This window comes from Ornithodoros turicata, chromosome 3 (genome assembly GCF_037126465.1).
Source record: "Ornithodoros turicata isolate Travis chromosome 3, ASM3712646v1, whole genome shotgun sequence".
NCBI classification, from domain to species: Eukaryota; Metazoa; Arthropoda; class Arachnida; order Ixodida; family Argasidae; genus Ornithodoros; species Ornithodoros turicata.
In genome coordinates this window covers 50,069,722-50,091,258 of record NC_088203.1, presented here as the reverse complement: position 1 = coordinate 50,091,258, position 21,537 = coordinate 50,069,722, and the positions used below count along the sequence as shown (strand labels likewise).

The 21,537-nt window shown below is 44.8% G+C and overlaps 1 protein-coding gene and 1 long non-coding RNA gene across 2 annotated transcripts in view; both read right to left on the bottom strand.

The window, feature by feature from the left end:
- The window catches only part of LOC135388463 (phospholipid-transporting ATPase ABCA1-like), a 391,000-nt gene that overhangs the window by 9,575 nt on the left and 359,888 nt on the right, over positions 1 to 21,537 (bottom strand). The gene's annotated exons all lie outside the window — the stretch shown is intronic.
- LOC135387035 (uncharacterized) lies at positions 17,836 to 18,813 on the bottom strand. The gene is made up of 3 exons (XR_010420799.1): positions 18,734 to 18,813; positions 18,143 to 18,237; positions 17,836 to 17,937 (listed from the first exon to the last, which is right to left on the bottom strand). It is a non-coding gene; the product is annotated as an uncharacterized LOC135387035 (long non-coding RNA).

Sequence of the window (21,537 nt, the reverse complement as noted above, 5' to 3'; positions counted from 1 at the left end):
TTGCACAACCGCACCTTGTCCTGGTCGCGTCACACGAAACGTCATTTTGAGGTCATGTGACTTTGTTCAAATCCCCGCGGGAAATAGGCCTTTTCAAAATAGCCCAGAAATCTCATTCGGTTTAAAAAGATATCGCATTCACAATTCTCATTGAAAGTGATCGAAATTTCCATTGCCCAACGAACAATTTTGGACAAATATCATACTGAAAGCAACGGGTATTGAGCAGGTTTCAAAGAGAAATTCCACTAAATTTCAGTGCAGATGAAGTGGAACCACGCTCAATCACGTCCACTGAAGGCCAGTCTATAGTTTCCCACTGGCCCAATGTGCCACAGCAAGGATTTTCCCAAGTGAGCAGAAAGAAATTCTTTTTGCTGTAAAAGAGAGTCACACTAGACGACGTTTCTGCGTGAACATTTATTCTTCATACAGGGTGATTCAAGAACCATGTCATTTGGGGTTTATAAGAAAACGGTAGAACGGAAACATATGCGGTCAACGGCTCCCGTGCGGCAATTAACTTTGCCATCTGCGAAAAATACTTTTGTCGAATTTCAGCTGCAGTAAATTGAAATTTCTGAATTGAACCCTGAAATTTGCAGATGACGTTTTTTTTTACAGAATCAGGAAGCCCGTGGCGAAAAAGTGAAAATCGGCTTTTTCTGAGGCGCGTATTTGAACGGCGCACGAAATCGGCCGCAAGGGCGTGATGAAAGGAGGACATGTCCCCGCCAAGATGATAGAAAGAACACTGCCAAAAACAAGAGAAAAGAGAAAGGAAGAGACATCGCGATAATAACATGAGGTTACATGGATTCCCACTGGTACACGGCAGGAGCAGTGGAGTGCAGCTGTAGCTTCCACAGTTTCGCCACGAAAACCACCGCCCCCCTTGACCACGTGATCATCCGTCACGAATCACGACAAAATAGCCGGAAAACGGCGCCAAAGAGCGCGCGCTGGCTGATCGAACTGCGCATGTGCGCTGCGTGCCCTCTCCCCCCTCTCACTCATCTCCCCCCCCCCTGTTCCGAGCGCTTCGCCAGATCATCTGCTAATATTATCAGGAAGCAGAAAATGAAAATCCAGAAGACGAAGGAATTCACATGTAAAAATGTATTGACACGCTAAACATATACACAAGAAGCAACATTTGAATGCAAAGTAAATCTACACGATTATTACAGAATACTGCAGAATAAACAGAGCCGAGCAACAGAAAGCGTGACTATCATATTATACAATCCTTAAGGGAACCTATTCGGTTTGGAGAAAGTAGATATTATTATACATATCTATAGCACGTGATGAGTCGCAGAAGCCATCCGCTTCATCCCATCACAACTGTCGAATTTTCTGGTGACAGGGGCCACATGCTCGCGGATCGCAGGGCCACGAACAGCTGTCGGTGTCTGAATGAAAAAAAACAACAAAAAACGAGGGAACCTGTTAATGATATGGTAAACCGGAGCACAGGCAACGTTAATTGGCTGAATACGCTCTATAAGACATGCCAGCGTTACGCGTCTAATGTCGACTAATGCCAAAATTGGAGGAGCCCTGCGTACGCGATGCACGCTGTTTTCCTTTTCATGCACACCAGTGTATTAAGCATCAGACACATTCAAACAGCGGAACAAAACGCAAGAAGCAACGCCACGCAGAATCATCAACCAGATCATGACTGTTAACCGGCAGAAAGTGATGTAATACGGGGCAAGGTGCACACAGTTAGGCGACAGAATTAAACGTCTGATCACTGACATGCATCATACGTTTGTCTGGTTACCTTTCATTCAGGCGTTCATCCATGGCTCGAAGATCTTCGAAATCCACGAAACGAAATCACCGCCTGCTCACATAGGCAGACACGAGCTACACAACGGTCAGACGGGTCGGCGCCTCGGAGAAACGAACGCGGGCGAATCCACCGGTTAAATGAGCCTCAGCCAATCATGATCGAGAAGGGTCACGTGGGAGACCGGAGCCAATGGACAGTAAATAGCCGGAATTTGGCGGGAAATGCCAGTGGCGACACTATTTGCGCGGCGGCGAAACCGGCTTACTGTGCCTCCTCTGGCAGGAGCATGTCCTCCTCTCATAGCATCGGCCGACTTCGTGCGCCGTTGAAATACGCGCGTCAGAAAAAGACGATTTTCATTTTTTTTTTTTTTGCACTCGCTGTAGCATTAGAGATTTCGGCTTCCGGTGTATTCGACGAAGTTCGCCATCGACTTGCTGATTCTGTAAAAACAAAAACAAAAAAGAAACGCCATGTTGACTAGGCAAATTTCAGAGTCCAATGCAGAAATTTCAATTTATTGCAGTTCAAATTCCACAAAAGTATTTTTTTAAGATGGCAAAGTTAATTGCCGCACCGAAGCCGTTGACCGCATATTTTTTCGTTCCACCGTTTTCTTATAAACTCCAAATGACATGGTTCGTGAATAACCCTGTATATAACAATACGGTAGGCATGAAAATATTACAAGTGGTAGAAATGCGAATATTCACCAATCAGTGAAAAATCGCTAGGAAGACATAGTAAACAACAAGAGTAGAAACTTGGTTGAGCAGTTACACTTTTTGAGAGCATACTGTCCAGCCTCAACACACACCACATTTATCTATAATGAGTCAATTCATAGGGATGTATCCCCAATGTCCGAACAGCGTTGACGAAAAAAAAAATATTGAAGCAGTGAATGCCACGACGATCATGCCCTTCTGTGTTTCGTAGGTGATTCGCAATGCCCCGTGCAGCTTGCCTTTCTTGCGTGAAAATATACACAAAAGACGAAAACCATATTGCGAAGGAAGAAGCGGAGAGGGCGGACTTGTCCACATGGACAGGGTTTCGAGGCACAGGACTACACAACGTGGCCCCAGCAATGTGGCAAAGGCGACCTCATGCGCCAAAGGCATTGAGACAAAATTGCTGTGCGCTCCTCAAAAAACCAAGGTATCAGCGTTGAACCGTGGTATCAATGAGTTCTTCCAATAATGAGTAACAACGCGTCCGCGTAGCCTATTGAGAGAGACACGGCGACTTGCGCTTGTCGCTTCGCCTCTCCGGCCTGCCGCCAGCGCCGAGATTCCGGTGACGGCGGAGTTTCGTTGAGGAGCCGCTGGGGGCGCCACGCATCGCGGACAAGCAGGCGAGGTTGAGTACTCAGGAACGCGGCGCGCTTGTGCCTCCGAGCCTCGTTTACATGTTTTCTCTGCGTTTTCTTCTTTCTGTGTGTGTGTGTGTGTTCTGTGTGTGTGTGTGTGACTAAGCCTTTCGTAGCAACCATGTTTGTCCAGCACATGGTAGAGGAGGCGTTCCGAATGCGCTCATAGATGATAATGCCTCTCACGCCGCATTGCCGCGTTGGATGGGCAGGCATACCTCACCCTTTTCTTTTGTTTTGTTTTTTATGAACGTCATTTCCCCCTCTACGTCAATGACTGCATGCATTTTTGTACGTACACAATGACGGGCCATTGTTCCTTATCGTACAAAAAAATAAACAACGAAATCACATATGCCAAAAAAGAGCGTTCCAAGTAGGAGTACCTGGAAATTATAGTTTCAGTCAGTTATAGTCAGTTTCAGGGCTTCATGTTTTCATTAAGAATCTTCATTTCATATGAGATATTTCACATAACCTCAAGACCTTTCTTGAAAGTGGCTTGTGTAGCCGCTCAGGACACGTTGGACTCTTTCGTCTAAATTCACTTTCCTGGACATCTCATCAAGGATTAAAGACCAATACACAGTTCGGGGAAAGCTCAGTTCCTCTATCTCTACTTTGAGTCGTTGTGTGATCACCGGTGTCACATCAGTTTCACCGCAAGGCTATCCAAGAAATTCCTGCAAAGTGGATCTTGATGATAGATTGAGAAGTTGCCGTCTCCGTGTCGTTTATGAAGCTCTGGAGATCAATCTCAGTCTGTGATGCCTCGTCTAAATTACGAGACACAACGTCGGCTTTGGCACCATGTTCGCCACTCAGTGTAGGTCGAACGCTGGATGCTCTTTTATGCAACAACGCGCACACATTTGGTTATTTCCGGACACAGCGTCGCCTAACAGTTTTTCTTCTTTTTGCCTATTCTGCGTTATCCTGAACGAGGATCACCGCTGCCACACTTCAGTTCTGTCGTACATGACTTAGGGGGTGCAACACCCTCCGCGTTTCGTCAATTCCGCTCGATAGATGGGGCACAGGAGGACCTAACAGATTACCTAGCGTTCACTGCGGAGGTTCCTGGTACTACGGCGGCTGACGGTTACATGTTACATTACGCGACTGATCCGCCATATCAGCGGAAAGGATTACAAGACACTGTTTTCCTCTTGCTTTGTTCTTTTACCTTAGACTTCTAGCTTGCCTTGAGACCTTGACCTTCAGAACAGCGTCCGCGTATTATCTGTTACTTGTGCGTGTGATAGCAGACGGATCGACAGTTTCATTCAACAGAACTTCGTGAACACAATAAATGTTTCCAACACTCATTGTGGAACCGCGGAGAAAACAAGAAAGAACAGTAGCTGATTGCGCAGACCTTTACATTAATTTGAAAAACAGTCGCTGGCCTATTGAGAAATCAATGGAATGGTATGGCTTGCGGGTGCCCCAATGAATTCATGAATAAATTCATGCAAGCTCACATGTGCTCCTGTGTATTAGGAACCGTCGGGATCATTTCGTGAACAGGAAAATTACTGCTGCACCATCGTCAGCCCCAGATCATTAGTGCACTGTGCTGTAAAATTATTGAGGAACGTTCTACGATATCACGGTGCTTTGACACTGGCACATCTAAAGCTGTATTTTTGGTTTTTGGTATTTGGTTCAGTGTGATCGGTAAAGACCAGCAAAGTTGTGTAGTGGGCAGTGCGATCTTACGTGGCGTTCTTTCTCAGTTTTGACGGCATCTGATCACCTGAACAGTGATGGGTGTCTCAGTATAGTTGACAGTGCTGTTGTCGACTTATTTACGCTGACGCCACAACTTCGACACTCATATTTGTACACAAAGTCTAAAAAGACTGGAATGAAGCTGCATATGACAGCGGCAGCAGTTATCTTCACGAGCACAGAGCCAACAGTACATTGCTTGCAGTGGATTGTACAGCGCGCGGGGACGTCGGACAGGTTGCTGGTCGCCATCGGTGGGCAGCAAAGGGAGGCTGTAACAATCGGAAAACTTGATAGCCACATGCTTTTGTAACGAGGTGGTATGCATCGACCGCTGTGCACTGGAATTTCTAAGGCGTGCTCAGTACACAAATTGTGACCAATGAGACGAGGACGCTGACCATCGGCAACCGTGCTTGCAACAAGTCCCTCCGTTCCCTCACCTAGAGAAGGGCGATCTAGGGTACCGCGAAGTTCTATACCAAGTTCTACGCCACGTTCTACACCAATGTTTCAACTGTCAGCCAAACTGTTCGCTGCCACATGTTTTAGTACACAGAATGCAGAACATCGAAGTTGTAGAGCTGTCAACTGTCAGCTGTGGTACATTAGTGTTGCCGTTCCCTGTCGTATTTTACCCCATGAAAGGAAACTAAGCATGCATGTGAACGCTGTGTTATTTCACTGAAGCTCACGCATGCCTCATACAGGCAAGGACAGTTCAAGACAACGTAACGTTTGAGGGTTGTCTATAACAGGATGCGACTGCCGCATGCAAATGTGATTGGGCAATAAGCTGACCAACTACAGCGTTGTGCAGGATGCGCATATTTCAGTTAAGCGGCATACCGACTAACAAGAGCTCAAATATGTGTATATAAAAAAACTAGTATATAAAAACAAACAGTCAAAAAGGTGAATACAAGAGATAAGCTTCCACAATATGAAATCCACACTTGAAATCTGTTGAACAAGTGCACATACCCCACAATGCTTCGCGCTTCAACAACGCATGGGTCCGTTTCCGGACGTTCCTGTAGACACGTCTTGCGTACTGTCGCTTCTGCTAGCTCTTGATTGCTTGATTCGTGAGAGGCTGATGCTACTGAAAGATTATCCAGATGTCTTCTTTTGTAAGGCTTGTTCTTTGCGTCTCATCCGTTTTCCGCAGATAGGTTTCCTGCTATGCGAAAAACCGTGACTGTCGAGGCACAGTCATGGAACGAATCACGGAACGAAGGATTCCGAGATAAGAGCGATAGCTGAGCGCCCAAACTCTATTTATTATCACATGCCAAAAGACAGATTGTGACGATTTATCCGTTTTTTCCCACTTGTGCAGATTTCTGTGGGATGCAGACAGATGGCACCACCGCGCACAGCCAAAATCCCAGCGGGTCAGCATCGGCTAAGAATTGCTCACGAGAATCCGTGTAGCAAGCAAGAATCCGTGTAGGAATTTTGTTTATGCTTCGACATAAACAAAATCTTTCGGGACACATCGATTTTAGACATATTTTTCTAGTACTTAATGGGATTAAAATTCTCACTTTAGGTCTATTTATTTTGTGACCGGCCAATGAAATTGAAGGAAGCGCGAAACACAATTTCTGACGTCTGCGGAAACATTTCCCACATAAAAGATGGATTTCTAGAAACCTTTGAGATATTCCATTCAAGACTTACTTTTATGCAAATTGAGCAATTCCTTGCGGAGTTACGCGGTTTGAAAAATGCATGAGGAATGCCATTGGGCCAGGAGGGTGTTGCAGCCCCTTAAGTAACAGTCAGATACAAGCCGGCTCCCCAAACCTTAAAACAAAGTACTGAATACGGGCAGAACGTGAAGAAAACCAGCTGATATGCGTTTGCTCCCCGTCCGCACGCGTGTCTCGTTGTGCAGCGCCCCCGCGGTGAAATGCCGAAACTCTACAATCACAGCTCTTCCCTGAAACGGCGGCAGGCCGGAGCGGAGCGACGCGCGCAATGGCGGTGAGAGGGGACAGTGCAACCACCGAGAGGGAACAAAGCAATCCATGGATATCGTGCTGGAATACAGGTCTATCCATATGTGTCATCATTTTATGTATGTTCGTTTACAGGACATCCTGAGGACAACCAGGTAGCCGCGCTTCTCGAATTTTGTGGATATCCTGTAACAATCCTTAAGAGTGCCACGTGGACGTATAGGGGACTTCTATGAACATGAATTGAATGAATGTGAGATCCCTTTCCCAGATGCTGTCACTGCGGTGCTCTGGAGGATCTGGAGCACATTCTTCTTCATTGTGCACACTACCAACCTTCCCTAACCGCACCCTCCGGGCCTAGTGACCTGGACTCTCGCCCCTTCTCCCTATAAACAACAACAACTTTATTTTGAGATGGAGAGCGGGGAGGCTCATCGCAGGAGGCGATACTCTACCCCATTGCTGGTGGGGATGTGGGGAATAAAATGAGCCCCTTCACAATAACGATCGAAGTCCGATGGTGTCCAGAAATGTCAAAAGAGCTTTGAGCGCAGATCGTTGCTGGGCTAGATTGGGCCTGGGACCAGGCAATTTCGATAGGGAGAAGGGACGAGAGTTCAGCTGACTTAGAGACTCGGAGAGTGCGGTTCGGGAAGGTTGGTAGTGGGGGCAATGAAGAAGAATGTGCTCCAGATCCTCAAGAGCACCACAGTGGCAGCAGGTGGGAGAGTCAACTTGTGTTGGATCAACTCTGCTCAACATAGATGGGGGAGAATGTCGGTTGTCCATTGGCGGGAAGCCAGGGGTGTCACGAGGCGTCGCAGAATGGAACGGAGGTCTCCTCTCAGCAGAACAATACTGGTCCGTTTCCGATACGAGAGTGCTGCTTCTGCGGCGCTGTCGGCTTGCTCGTTTCCCACGACACCACAATTGGCTGGAACCCACTGGAGAACTAGCCTGTGGCCTGCTGCGTAGACAGTGTGGTAAGCCATTAACACATCTGTGACTAGGGGTGCGGATGGGCCTCGTATGCCGGAATAGCTTGAAGTGCAGATTTGGAGTCTGTGAAGACTGCCCATTCCCGCGGGGTAAAATCAGCTATGTGTTGTAGAAGGAAAAGGATGGCGTAGAGTTCCGCATCTGTAGAGGAGGTTGGATGTGAAAGGCGTCGTCGTTGCACTACGCCTTCGGATGGTATGACGAATGCTGAGGCGGACTTGTTGTTGCGGGATGCGCCATCTGTATATGCTGCCGTAAACGTAGAAAGTTTCTCGTGTACCAGAGCATGAAAATGGGCTCGGAGCACTTGAGGGGGGACCTGATCTCTTTTTTCCAGAAGGTTCGGAAGGCTTTCGAAAGTCGGTGGTACCGGCAGAGACCAAGGGGCTTCCGGCGGTATAATGTACTTAGCTATGAAGTCAGTGAGAGTCTGGCGTGTACTCTGCGCTACTCGGTAGAAGTCGCTTTCAGGACGGTATCAAATTTTCCTGAGGAGCGGGTGACGGGGAATGTGAGCACGCAAACGTAGGAAGGGCCGAGCCGTCAAAGGCCGAGCCCTCTCCCTATCAAAATTGCTTAGTCCCTGACCAAATCCAGCCACCAACGCTCTGCGCTCAAAATGCTTTGACCATTCTTGATACAATCGGACTTCGATCCTTATTGTGAAGGGGCTCATTATTTCCTTTCCCTTATCACCACCAGCAAAGGTGTAAGGTATCGCCTCTGGCGATGAAGCTCCCCGTTCATTATCTTAAAGAAAAAGTTGTAAATTTTCAAGAGCTCCCGTTGACTAAATGCAGCATCTATAAAAATGCATGTAACGTCAAAACTGTTGAATCTCAATCATTCGTTTCCTGTATTTCTTGTAAGGAAAAACAGCGAAGTATTTTACAAAAAATATAAAAGTTCTAGATCCACTGAGTCTAAAGAGATCCCTTCGAATGGCACCAGCTGCATTTCCGTCCAAAGAGAGGACAAATACCATATTCCTTGTTTTGTGGCGGTCCACATCTTGGAGAGTCCTGCTCGCCACTGAGGTAAAATGGAAGGATGACGTGTCTACGCTTAATTGTACGTGCACAAACAACACGGAACTACGAATTGCTCGGAAAATTAACTCGCTACCAATACAATATATGTGTTTCTTACTGCTTTTACTGATTTCGGTGTGCGACATTTGGTAGGTCTCTCGCACGCGCTCGAGAAATGCTCCATGTGACATCCCATCCTGTATGTCATTCGCACAATTGTCGAAATTGCCGCGAGAGATCCAAGTCAACACACATTGTTGGCAGAATGCAAAATTAACATTGAATGTTGCTGAACAATGGAGAACGCAAAATGAGAACATTGGTTTCGCGCGGATTCTACGTAGTCAATTCAGCACGTCAAATGTTTTGCGTGAATACAACGTGGATTTGTTGCACACAAGTTAACAGTAGATTGTCAAACTTGAAAACAGCGTCGATAACTGTAATGGAAAGTCACAGAAGGACAGACGCCGAATATACGACGTTGCATTTGCGAAAATTTTGCCTCACACCTTGAGCAAAAATTACGCTCAAACAGTGTGGCTCTGCCGCGCAGTCCGTTCAACAGCGCTTTACCAATGTTGCTTTTGCGTGATTCTGCTACTGTTAACATTGCAAAAGATAGTACAAATAAAATATTAATATGGTTGGAATTCCATATGTGGGAAACCGATAACTGATGGGGAACCAGTAACTGCTCACCCAGTAATCCAGACACGTGTATGTTATAAAATTCAGAGGATCTCGAAACCCCTACCTATAATCGAATTCCATTCATGTCAACGACAAATAAAAGTTTGGGCATTTCAGCCCCCTTTTCACAGCCATCCGACTTCGCCCCATCTTTTTAAAGGGACTATCGCATCCATCCAGGTCGATTCCGAAACTTTAGTACCACAATATTTCCCGGTGATCCCAGACAAGAGCCGCGAAAACCCGAAGTGAATACGTTGCGTCTATGCTGAGCAATCTAATGAAATGAATGAAATAAATCGAAAGAGCAGACGACGGAGTATGAAGTCCCTCTCCACCAGCTTTCCCCAAAGTCTAGAAAACGTCACGCCCAACAGGGCCAATGAGAGCGCGTCTTCTCACACAGCTGATCGGTTGGGTCGGCGAGCATCTGAAATGCGAGGCTGCGAGCAGACAGCCATCGTCATGTCGGAATCGTCGTAATACGAAAGTGACGTCGCGCCGCTTCCAAGCGATTCTGGGGATTACAGCGTTGAAGAAATGTGTGTTCGATGCGTTTTCGATGACGACTCTTACTCCGTAGACAATCTCCAACTTGACCGTGCCGCAAGTGAAGGTGCAGGCAGTGAAACGAACCGTCCGATGGCGACGACACTTTCTGGTAAGCCTATCATATCCGATCGCTCATGATGATTGTGCACTGCGGGGCATTTTGACATTTGTCCACTTGGAAATGACAGATGCCTCTGCCCTCGCTGTACCCCAGTGGAACCTGACGAACACCGGGTGTCGGTTCCTCCGAAATTGCGGGGACAGTTGTATCGCCGATCACCTGCTCCTCAATGGCGTTTGTCTGCGCTCATAGACGTACTATTCTTTTGTTGCGATGAGCGCCGCGTATTCTTGGGCGACTTGACAGTAGGTATAGTGTCAAAACACTTCTCATACGTCGTAAATGGCGTGATTTCGTTCCCATTTCATTCCGAACACACGCATAACGCTTTACTAAAACTTTGCTCTTCTTCGTCAAATAAATCATTACTTTTCTTCTTTATTATTTTTTCACACACTCCGATTCACTCGATCACTCCGATTCGTTGCGTATTGCTTCTTCACAAGCTGGATTTATGGGTACGTTGGATAAGAAACCCAAGGCAGATACCAGGATGTCCTGTGCGCAGGATCAGGAGGACACTGTACCGATCAACTTGATATAGTGGATGATACGTACAACGTAAGTGTCAAGTGTACGCAGACGAGGCATATTCAGTGTAGGACTCATCGTTATTGACATTGTTCTTTTTGTATGTGTATAAAAGCTGGTTTGCTATTGAGAAGACGTAACTGGTGTACACTATCAAAACATTATCTATGGTTCCTGCTTTTCATGACCATATGTGGTGAAGAAATGTTGCAGTGTGAAGTGACAAATTATTGAACGGTTATACTGGTCATAGTGTTAGTCATATGTGCATGCACTGACCGTTTCGGAAGTGTTAACCCTTTGTAACAGTTCAAGAAGCATGACTCACGAGAAGTGCAGACTTGAGGTCAGATATTGCAAGTACAGTGGAATGTGTAAATAATTTTCATTGCAAATCTTTCTGCAGTACAAACCCAGGTTATCACACGACAAGGACAAGCGCTGGTACTTGTGTAATGCATATTTTGAATACCAGCTTTCAGCTTCACCATAGATACGTTTCTTTTGTACCACGTTGTTCACCTACGTTGGGAAAAAAAAAGAGAAAGTTGTGTGTTTTGCCCTGAGCATGGATTTATGTTTCATTTCTAAATGAAGGTTAGAGGTTAGTGCCAATGTGTGTATTACCACAGTTTTATGTCCTCCTGTGTACATGAAAGCTTTGTGAACGTGATACAAATAATAAATGTGTCAAACAAAAGTTGATTACATTATGTCAGTAGATTTCATTTTTCCCCTCCTGGGAGAGCTGGGACTTAGGTTCATGTTGACTTGGTAGTAACAGGTTCTTTCCATACAATATACGAGCAGTGCAGATGTGAAGCTTGATGTGCTGAAACAAGAAAAAAATTAAGACTAAGAGAAAAAAACTTACTATCATGCACATATCAATGCCCAATACCACCATATTCTTGAACCGTTGGAGTGTCGTCTGTGCACTGTAACTGTAAACTGGAATTGTACCAAAAGTCACAGGTGTGCATATAGTTCATGAGACGCCGTTCATAGCCAGTTACTAAAACTGCATTTAAAAAAAGTTAATTAGTATAATAATGTGCATATTAGAGGGTCCATAACGTAGTGTTTTTCTCTGCATAAAACATGCGGTGGAAAGGGCCTTTTTTACTTTAGTTTCACAGGCTCGTTCAGTGTTTGACGCAGGTGGAAGCCTCACTTCTCGAAACTAAAAATAAAAATTCACTATATAACAATATCAAGCCTTCACAGTATGTGAGCAACACATATCGCTCGTAGAGGCTGATACTCCGCACGAACTGCCAGTTTCACAACATGAAAGTTCACTCTGGCTCAGAATTCAATTCATTCACTGTAACAACACAGATATTCAACACAGATATTCAACTTTCCTAATAAATAGAAGCTTGTCTTGCTCACCACCTGAAGCAGATTGCTGCTACCATTACCATCAATTTGCTTCTCTCCCCCTGTGATAGAAATTGAGCACAGTATGATGCATAAAAGTGTAATGCCGAATGGGGCTATTCTGTTGGAAAGCTGCCTCCATGGCTCTCTCTTGCTCACAAAAATCATGGTGAGTGCATGCTGGGTTACATGAACAAACAAATATGGGCTAAACTTTTTCTTAAACTTTAATATATTTATTTGATGAATAATAGATAATTTGATAAACTTTTCAATATCGCAACCGGGAAAGTTAGAAGGATGCCGTCAAAAAATTACGTGAGGTGCTAGTGGGACCTAAGGGGGTCTGGTACATCATTGCCGGTCGCGGTTCATACATATTCCGATGTACATTCGGAAACATCTGGAAACAAATGCTTACCTGCTCATCCGGTACGTCGCTGGTGTCCATTTGCTCATGGAACAATGTGGGCACAGCATAGGGCGTTTGCCCATTGCATTTTGTTGCGTTTTCTACTCCCATACGGGATTGCAATAGGTCCACCTCCACGTACGCTTCGTCAGCAAAATGTGAGGAACAAATGTGCCGAACGTGCAGTTCTTCTGCCACGACATGAACCCTGCCGGCGATTGCTGCTTCCAACTTGCGTTTGGCGTCCCTGTCCTTGGGCTAGTGAAATGTCATTTCTGGTTCGCCCCAGACGATTTTTTGCCGTCAGGAACACCACGACGCGTTCCCGAACTCAACGACATGTTGCAATTTCACCACTGAGCGAAATTCACCGCACATTCGAAGAAGTTGGTTGTTTCATACACGTAGCCATGCACGACGCCATCTCCGAAGCAGACGATGTCTCCGAGAGAAAATGGGAGAATGGCGCCGCCCTCGCATTGGTCCTGTTGGCTCCTACGTCACAATGATGTCACCGGAGGTTTCGCTGATCGAAAAAGCTCGTTTATTTAAAACCCAAGCAGCAGTGAAAATCGGTGAAATCGATTGTCGAATGATGCCAAGCATTCTCGTAACCATTTCCTATCCATGTCTCCGGATGCAATAGTCCCTATAACTCTGCCCCCCCCCCTTTGCCGTCTGAGACTCACCACCACAGGAGTGACACAAACCCGCCATTGTTGTAACTACCCTCAAGCGGGTGACCTTTCCTTTGAATAAATATATATCCTCCCCCCCCCCCCTCAAGCGGGTGCTTTTGGCAAAACTGCCATCTTGTCCTGGTCGCACGTCATAGGTCACGTCATTTTGAGGTCCTATGGCTTTGTATACATGCCATTTTGCCGCTTACCGACATATTTCCGTCGCCATAACGCCAGGAGATGAACGTATTTTGCCAGCGTAAACTATGCGGCGCTTCTTCCGCAACATGGAATCCCATTTCTCCTTTGTTTAAGTATATCGCATCGCCTCACTGAGTCTTAACGCGCGGTCGTCATCGTATCATTGGAAGTCGTCAACAATACTTTCTTTATTTATTTATTTACCTTCAGGTCAGGGAATTACAGAGGGGAGTGGCATAATAAAAGGAAATACAACGAATTACATGCAAAGTAATTGGTCCAGCAGCTTGCGGAAGCTATTAGGGTCCCGGACGATGACGGTGGAGGCGGGAAGACGATTCCAGTCGTTCGCTGTTCTGGGAACAAATGAATTGGCGAAGAGATTTGTGCGACTAAATGGAACAAGTAGTTTCTCTGAGTGGTCGAGGTAGTTGGAAATATGATGGGGTGGTGAGAACAGCAGATACCTGGGCAGAATGTTGTGGTAGTAAAACTTGTGAAGCAATGTGAGGCGAGCTATTTTGCGACGAACAGAAAGAAGGGGAAGGGAGGCTTGTTTCTTGAGTAGTGTTACGCTTGAGTGTCGGGAGTAGTCAGAAAATATAAAGCGAACTGCTCGATTTTGTAAGCCTTCTAATTTGTTAATGAGAGAATCCTGGTGCGGGTCCCAAATAGATGATGCGTATTCTAATTTTGGGCGAACTAATGTAACATAAAGCTGCCGTTTTAAGTCGCAGGGTGCATTTGGGTAATTGCGTATGATGAAGCCAAGCGTTTGGCTGGCTTTGGAGAGCACAGAATTAATGTGGATGTCCCACCTAAGATCACTCGAAATGTGCACACCTAAATATTTGTAACTAAGTACGCTACCCAGCTTAACGTTGCCAAGGAGGTAGGAATTAACAAAGCGGTTAGTGTGACTGATTGTCATGTGCTTGCATTTGTTAACGTTCAAGGACATGAGCCAAGTTTTACACCAAGAAGATAAGCTGTCAAGATCATTTTGTAAGTACGAGGCCTTATGTGCAAAACTGCGCATTTTACTGCAGATTATCGGATAAAAATAATTACCGTGATCGAAATACATCCAAAACGCTGCGCAGAAACAACAACCGTAGCTTCATGAGTCTTCGATATCTGTTGAAATTGTTTTAGCGAATGAAAGCACATTTTAACCACGGTGATGCTTTGCAGGGACGGACGCGCTGACACAGCATGTTGGTTAACTTATTATCGGATTGGTTCAAGTTCGGTGATTGCATTTTTTTTTATCCAGGTTAGTCTATGTTTGCTGTTGGCAATTTGCCTGGCGTGACTACATTTTCGGCGGCTTATTTTCAATATGAGGACCAGAAAACATGTGTGTGCAGCAGTTTAACAGAGATATCGACCACTGGCAAGCAGCAAATTCGTTAGGCTCCACAAGGCTACCGTTGCCCTGCTGTAGAAGTGCTTCAAGTTGTTTTATTAAAAAATATGTAAAAAAGGTTCTCGACCACACGGTTTTATTATTCTTATATTTTTAGTTCCGTATATGACCCTCTTTCACTAGCATGTTTACATTTTGCTTTCAAACGCTTTCCCTAGTTTTCTTCTTTTTTTTTTTATTCAGAGAGTGATACTAAACGGTAGGAGCAACTTATTTATTTAGACGTGGTAAACAAGACTTTCGTGCACGAGACTGCACTTCTTCAGGGTTCACCATGTGTAAATAAATAAGTTGTTCCCACCGTTTAATATCACTTTTTGATTTCCTCACCACCGGCAACTTGACATCACCTATTTTTGTGCCTTCATATCTTCATTTTTCGAACCCAGTCGTCCCGATTACGAACTATACCCTCGAGGAATTCTCGAGGAGTGCAGGCTTGGCCCCTTGGTACATGCAACTTTTACTGAGGATGGCTTGCCGTGCAGCAAGGAACTAACGCTTAAGCAAATAGCACGACTAACAGCAGCAAGTAACAACACCTAAGTGTAACATCACGATTTCATCCCGTATTCCAGAGAAAACAGGAACAAATTGTTGTCCGCATTCCTCTTCCTGAATACACATTACAGTTTGGCGCAAATGGAAACTTCAACGTCCACCATCTTGAGCGCAAACTGGCCCTCACCGTTCGAAAGAACGACGCCCTTGCACATCAAATGACCGGAATGTTTCAAATGTTAAGAGTTGAAGGACCAGACTATTTCACTCAATTGTCACCACGGGTGAAACAGGGGATCACTCAATTGTGATAATCCTAACCCAGGGAGCACATGGTGGGCTAGTAAACGTCTAAATGACGTCTAAAAAAAGAGATAAGGAATGTCTATAGAACGTCTAGGCAATTAGACCAAATGTCTAGTATCCCTCCACTAGACGTCAAATAACACGTCTAACGTTACGCCACCTAGCCATCTAGCCCTAGACATCCGATGTCTATGTACCTAGCCGTGATTTAGACACTCTTTTGACCTGGATGTCTGGAACAGGGTCAGACACTTAACCATGTATTAGACATGAAGTCTACAGCTAGACCAATTTTATCCCTCCATTCAGGCGACAGGTCTAGGGTTATACATTTCCTGTACCTTACTTTAGCCACCTTTAGACCTACTTTAGACCATGACTAGTCCTGCTACCGTCCTGGCATGCATTCATGCAGAAATATGATATAATTGATAGCAACACGGATCTCAGCATAAACATTTATTCGCAGTAAACCACACACAAAGTCTACGGTACAAAACTCTTGTCTAAAACTGGATTGACTTTGCCGCCAAGCAGGCGTCTTGTGTTTTGACTGAGGAGTGTTGAACTGGCAGCAGGGTGTTGATGGCCACCTCATTCCTTTCTTCCAACGAGTGATTGTTGGTGCTGCAGCACTGCCTCCAATGACTCACTGTGGCTAGAAAATAGAACAAAACATGTCAGAAAGCATTATGTAGCCTGCTAGTTTGTTTAGTGGCTATGCACACTCTTTCACGGGATGCTTGTCTGGCCACATAAGAGCAAAAGCTGTATCAACACTGATCTGAGAGACACAAAGAAAAGAAGCTGCACGTACAAAAATCACAGAACTGTTACAGCTACACAACACAAATTGCAGCAACAGCTGAAAATCTGTTTGCGTGTCACTACCTGATGTGGACGCTAGAGCCCTGCACCATCCGCGGATGGAAGCGGATATCCGTAAGATACTTGCGGATTCGGATGAGAATTTATCACTTTCTGCGGTGTGCGGATCGGATGGCTCGAGGTCGGATGCAGATATACCGCATGCTGTAATTTTTCTACTAGCAATTTATTTGTATTGCGCACCGACAGCGAGCGCATGCCCGGCTTCACCTTTGACCATGCACGGCCAAGACGGGAGAGAAGGCATTTTGGCGTCCACACGAGCACCGGTGAGGAAGCGTTCCAGAAGTCTCTCCATATCGCGTTTGTTGACCTTTGCTTGTCGCCATGAGTCCTTCCATTACAGCATGGAGGCATCTGAAATTATACCAACATTCTTCCGGCTGTGTTTACGCGTCCTTCGAAACTTGCGGATCTAAACGGTTGTGTATGCAACGGTGCGGATCGGATAACGTGTACGCGGATGCTAAAAATCTTATCTGCACAGGGCTCTAGCGGACGCTGCCAGGATCTCAGGGAAATGAGGATGTAACAGCTTTCGCTGTGAAAGTACATCAATGTGACAGGCGTTTTCTCGTGACACACGACCTTACCTGGTCGAGCAGGCGACTGCTAAGCACTCCATGATTGGCGCAGCACTCCCATCACTCCATTACGCTAAAACAACATCTGTGCTGCTCTGATAACTTTGGTGCAAAACTTCTGTACAGGATAAAAATAAACACTGTGTATATTATAAAAGACAATACAAAGCAAGAGCTGTATCACCACGTCAAATATTATAAGTACGTACAAGTAGTATACAAGTTTATTCACATGACGTCATCCGCAGGAGACCGCCACTGTCGCTAGCAGGCGGATTTGCTGCCATCGGCCCTATTGTAGATTTCAGTCAAGCTGTTACCCATATTATACTCACCGTATATCTGTTGTTTAAAACGTGTTGCTCTGTGATTTGTAGAATGTCTGCGCAATTTCCATATTTTTGGTGTTAATAGTCACCTAAAAAGCATAATGCAGCAAACAAATGCAAGGACTAAACATTGAGGGACCTATAGTATGGCGCTGAGGTGACTTCAGTGAATAAACCTTTTAGGAACTCAAATCTTGCACTACTACCAGATAGCTGTTTGGGTGAAGTAAGACGGAATGACATAGTCACGCTGTATACAATACCAAGGATGTCTCAAAACGACCAAGCACAAAAATACTAGTTTTGTACCGTTTGATGAATATTTTGTCTGCTGCCCACACAGGCTGTGCGGTTCCTTAGCAAGCTTCTGGCAGTCGTTTCTTCTATATCGCACTTCCCTGCTGACTTTCACAGCATCTGAAAAAAAGTTCGATTTCGTTAACCACACGACAACCACGTAAATGGAAAGCAGTTAGAGTCTTCCACCAACTATATTTGCAATACTTTGTTGACAAAAAATTTAAAGAGGCACCCTCCAGAGTAAGATTAGGGGGCACATCGAACATCAGGAACATTGCAGGACAACACAGTCACACCGTCAGTGACAACTGCTTCCCCTCACCTCACAGGGAACTGTTAAGCTTATGTGCAAACAGCTGTTTCGTAGGGTAGGTTACCACTATTTTCATATCCACCGATGCAAGATAGTCCAAGCACCTATAAAAAGAAAACCCCAGTTGCTATGAAACCATGATATGCAAACAAAAGTACTTGCGCAAAATTTTCAGTGTGTAGTTTCACTACCAGCGAAAAATGCAACAACCGAAGTCGGGCTGACATGACAATGAACTAACCAGCATTTATGTTCCGGCATGTCCGCCCTGCAAACCGTAACTGTCGACTTTCGTTTACTCAAGACTTCAACAGTCATCGAAAACTCGTTAATCTCGATGGTTAATTAGTGATACCGTATTTGTTTTAGCACAAAGACGCACCAAGGCACTTAATGAAACGTTGTACTGCCGAACATACAACGTTAATCACTACTTTGAATGCAAGTGCAGTCAGGTCAACCCACACTTCCAATATGCTTCAATCGGTGATACGAAGCCGAAATAAAGGAAACGATATTCCAATATTATGCCACGCATCTCTACTACATGCGATTTGGTGCACAGAAACAGGCACATACTTTAATGAAGAGTGAACTCACCCCTTAAACTTGAAAGCCAGAGAACAAAGAAACGTTGTCCACCACAGTACTCTGGGAGCTCTGCTGTGCTCAACAGCTTTTATCACTGGACAGTACGGCGTACGTTCTCGCTATACTCAAAAATTGCAAGACAAAACGCCCGGGAGATTAGAACTTCGAAAGATTTTCGTATAACAACCAGTGGAATGCAGCCGCGAAGACCCCAACTGCTACCCGTTGCGCGTCTGGAAAGTTTGAAGTTTCAACCGTTGAAACTGAACTGGTTCGAACTGGTTGGATGGATGGATGATGGATGGTGATTGGGTGGTGATTGGGTAGACGGGCAGGCGTCATTGCCATTGCTTTAGCTCGTGCTTATTGAGTACTTATTTTTTGTAATATCTTTAATTTCCGTGGCCGTTCATTATAATTGGGTGGTGGAGGTTAAATGTTAAATAACACATATGCCAATCCAGCGGAAGTTACACCAACATCATCATCATTATGCAATCGCCATCGTTGTTCCCTCGTTGTTGCAGCGACGAGGGCGACGAGTGTCGTATTTTGTGATGTATGTGTTGAAAATCGCTGTTCTTTTTGCAAACATTTTATCAGTGCCTTTGCTACTGAGCTACAGGTGTGCCTAATATGTAGCGCATTGCCTGTTCAGTGGTTTCAAAGAGATACCATGGGCAGTTTCAAGATTTTTTGAAGGGTCCTGAAATCCCTGAGTCACGTCAGATTCCATTTTACTGCTGCAGCTGTGTAGCTTGTGGGAAAATGTTATGTGCAGTAAACAAACATCTGCTATCTGCTGCCCACAGTACGTGCAAAGTGCTTCTGTGTTTGTGGAGCTATGGTTTATAGTGCTGCGCTGCACGATTCGTCGGCGTCGTCGACTTTTTTATTGACGTTTCAGTGATTCAGTAATTTAGTTGCTGATTTCTTTAAGTTGGTGTAGCAGTTGGTGCTAAGGTGTTGGTGCAGGGGAGTTACTTCGTACAAAATTTACATTTACCAGCAACGGTAACGCCATCAGGAACGCTAGTCCAAAAAACATTGGCCCGAACAAATGCGGGCTTCCGTTAAGAAAAAAAGATATATATTCAGTAAAATAAAATATTACTTCACAGCACTTAGATTCTGGTAATGTCTTCTAGTTGTGGATGCTGTCAGTGTATATGCATGTCAGTGAGCCAAAAACACTCGGATCATCATATGTATGGACATTATTTAAATTATCTACATACCTCAGTCAGACTGCTTTCATTTGACTGATCTTTTGTTACAATATATGGGCATACAACTCACATAACATGAAAGACTACATACTATCCATTTGGTCATAATATAATTGGACAAAGTTAATGTGGTCCATTCCTTGCATAGTTTCTGAAGGTTGTCGCAGAGTCCAGTTTTATTACCTCAGTATGATCATTTGCAAACAGATTGTACTTGCTGCTCCACACACGTGTGATGGAAAGTAAGAGAATAAGGAATTTCCTTCATGTATGAGGATCATCCAACAAAAGTTCCTCTGCTGTGATCAAAATAATAAACCTATAGCACAACATTGAAAAAATTTATGTACAGATTAGAGCTCAACGTTACTCCCTAACACAGTCACCTTATTTAGCTGAACATTTTTGATACTGTGATACCAAGTATTCAATACGTTGTCTGTGCCATGCTATGCCCTGTTTACAAAGTGAGGCATTCACTTTGCATTTCACCCGATCAATTTGTGTTTCATGATCACTTGCGAATTGGTGACTGCCGAGGGGTGCTTTGAGAGGAAGATGGAACAGCAGATTGGGCAAATTTTCATTGAAGTAGGAATCATCACCTTGAGCATGAGGAGAACGAAGTATACAGGAAGCTCACGAAAAGGAAACTCACGTTTGTGTGTCTCCTGTATACTTCATTCTCCTCATGCTCAAGGTGATGCTTCCTATTTCAACGTTGTACCAGCTCGCTTGTGTACTTTTTCTCTCTTTGGCAAATTTCCAGATGAATTTCTGGAACAAATCCCGAGTCTTTCAAGACGAGTGCAGACAGCGTTGACGTGGTTGTACTACACCCTTCCAAGTCCTGTGCGTTTTTGTTTCATTGTAGTTTGACGCTTTCCCAGGATCTCGCAGTACATATGCATTTACTGTCATTGTGCATGTGAGATAATCTACAAGTTGCACACAATGATAGTCCTAAAACATTGTCGGCATAGCCTTTCCAGACGAAAACGCGAGTTTGACCTCCTTCAGAATGCTTTCACCGGGCACCCACCATGACTTCCTATGGTATTTTGTCTCAGCACTTGCATAATGCATCCAGGTTTCATTAATAAAAATTGTTCCAAGAAATTCATCTTCACCGTCTTGATACCATTGAAGGAAAATGCAAGCTGCATTCATTCGTTGCCCTTTACAAACGTTACCGAGCAAATGTGGCCCCCATCTCGCATAACTTTCGTTGGCCATGCTGAAGGAAATTTGTTCTCATTAGTATCAGAGTGCAGTACCAGTGACCCGCCAGTCTCCGTTAACAATTCTCGGAATTTCAGAAAAGAAACGTCGTTCCGTGGTGTTATAGCTGATCTCCCACTGTACTGTTCATTGTGCAGATTTTCACGACCCTGTATAGAGGACACACCATTTCAATGCCTGTAAAGTGTTTTGTATAAACAGGTGTTAACTGTCAGTGGATATTCTCTAAAGTACTCTTTCACTCTTTTATTCTTTAACGAAAAATAGGATAACTCTTCCGTACTGGGATAGTCAGACGTACTCGGAAATATTACATCCATGCTTGAATGCCTGACACATTAG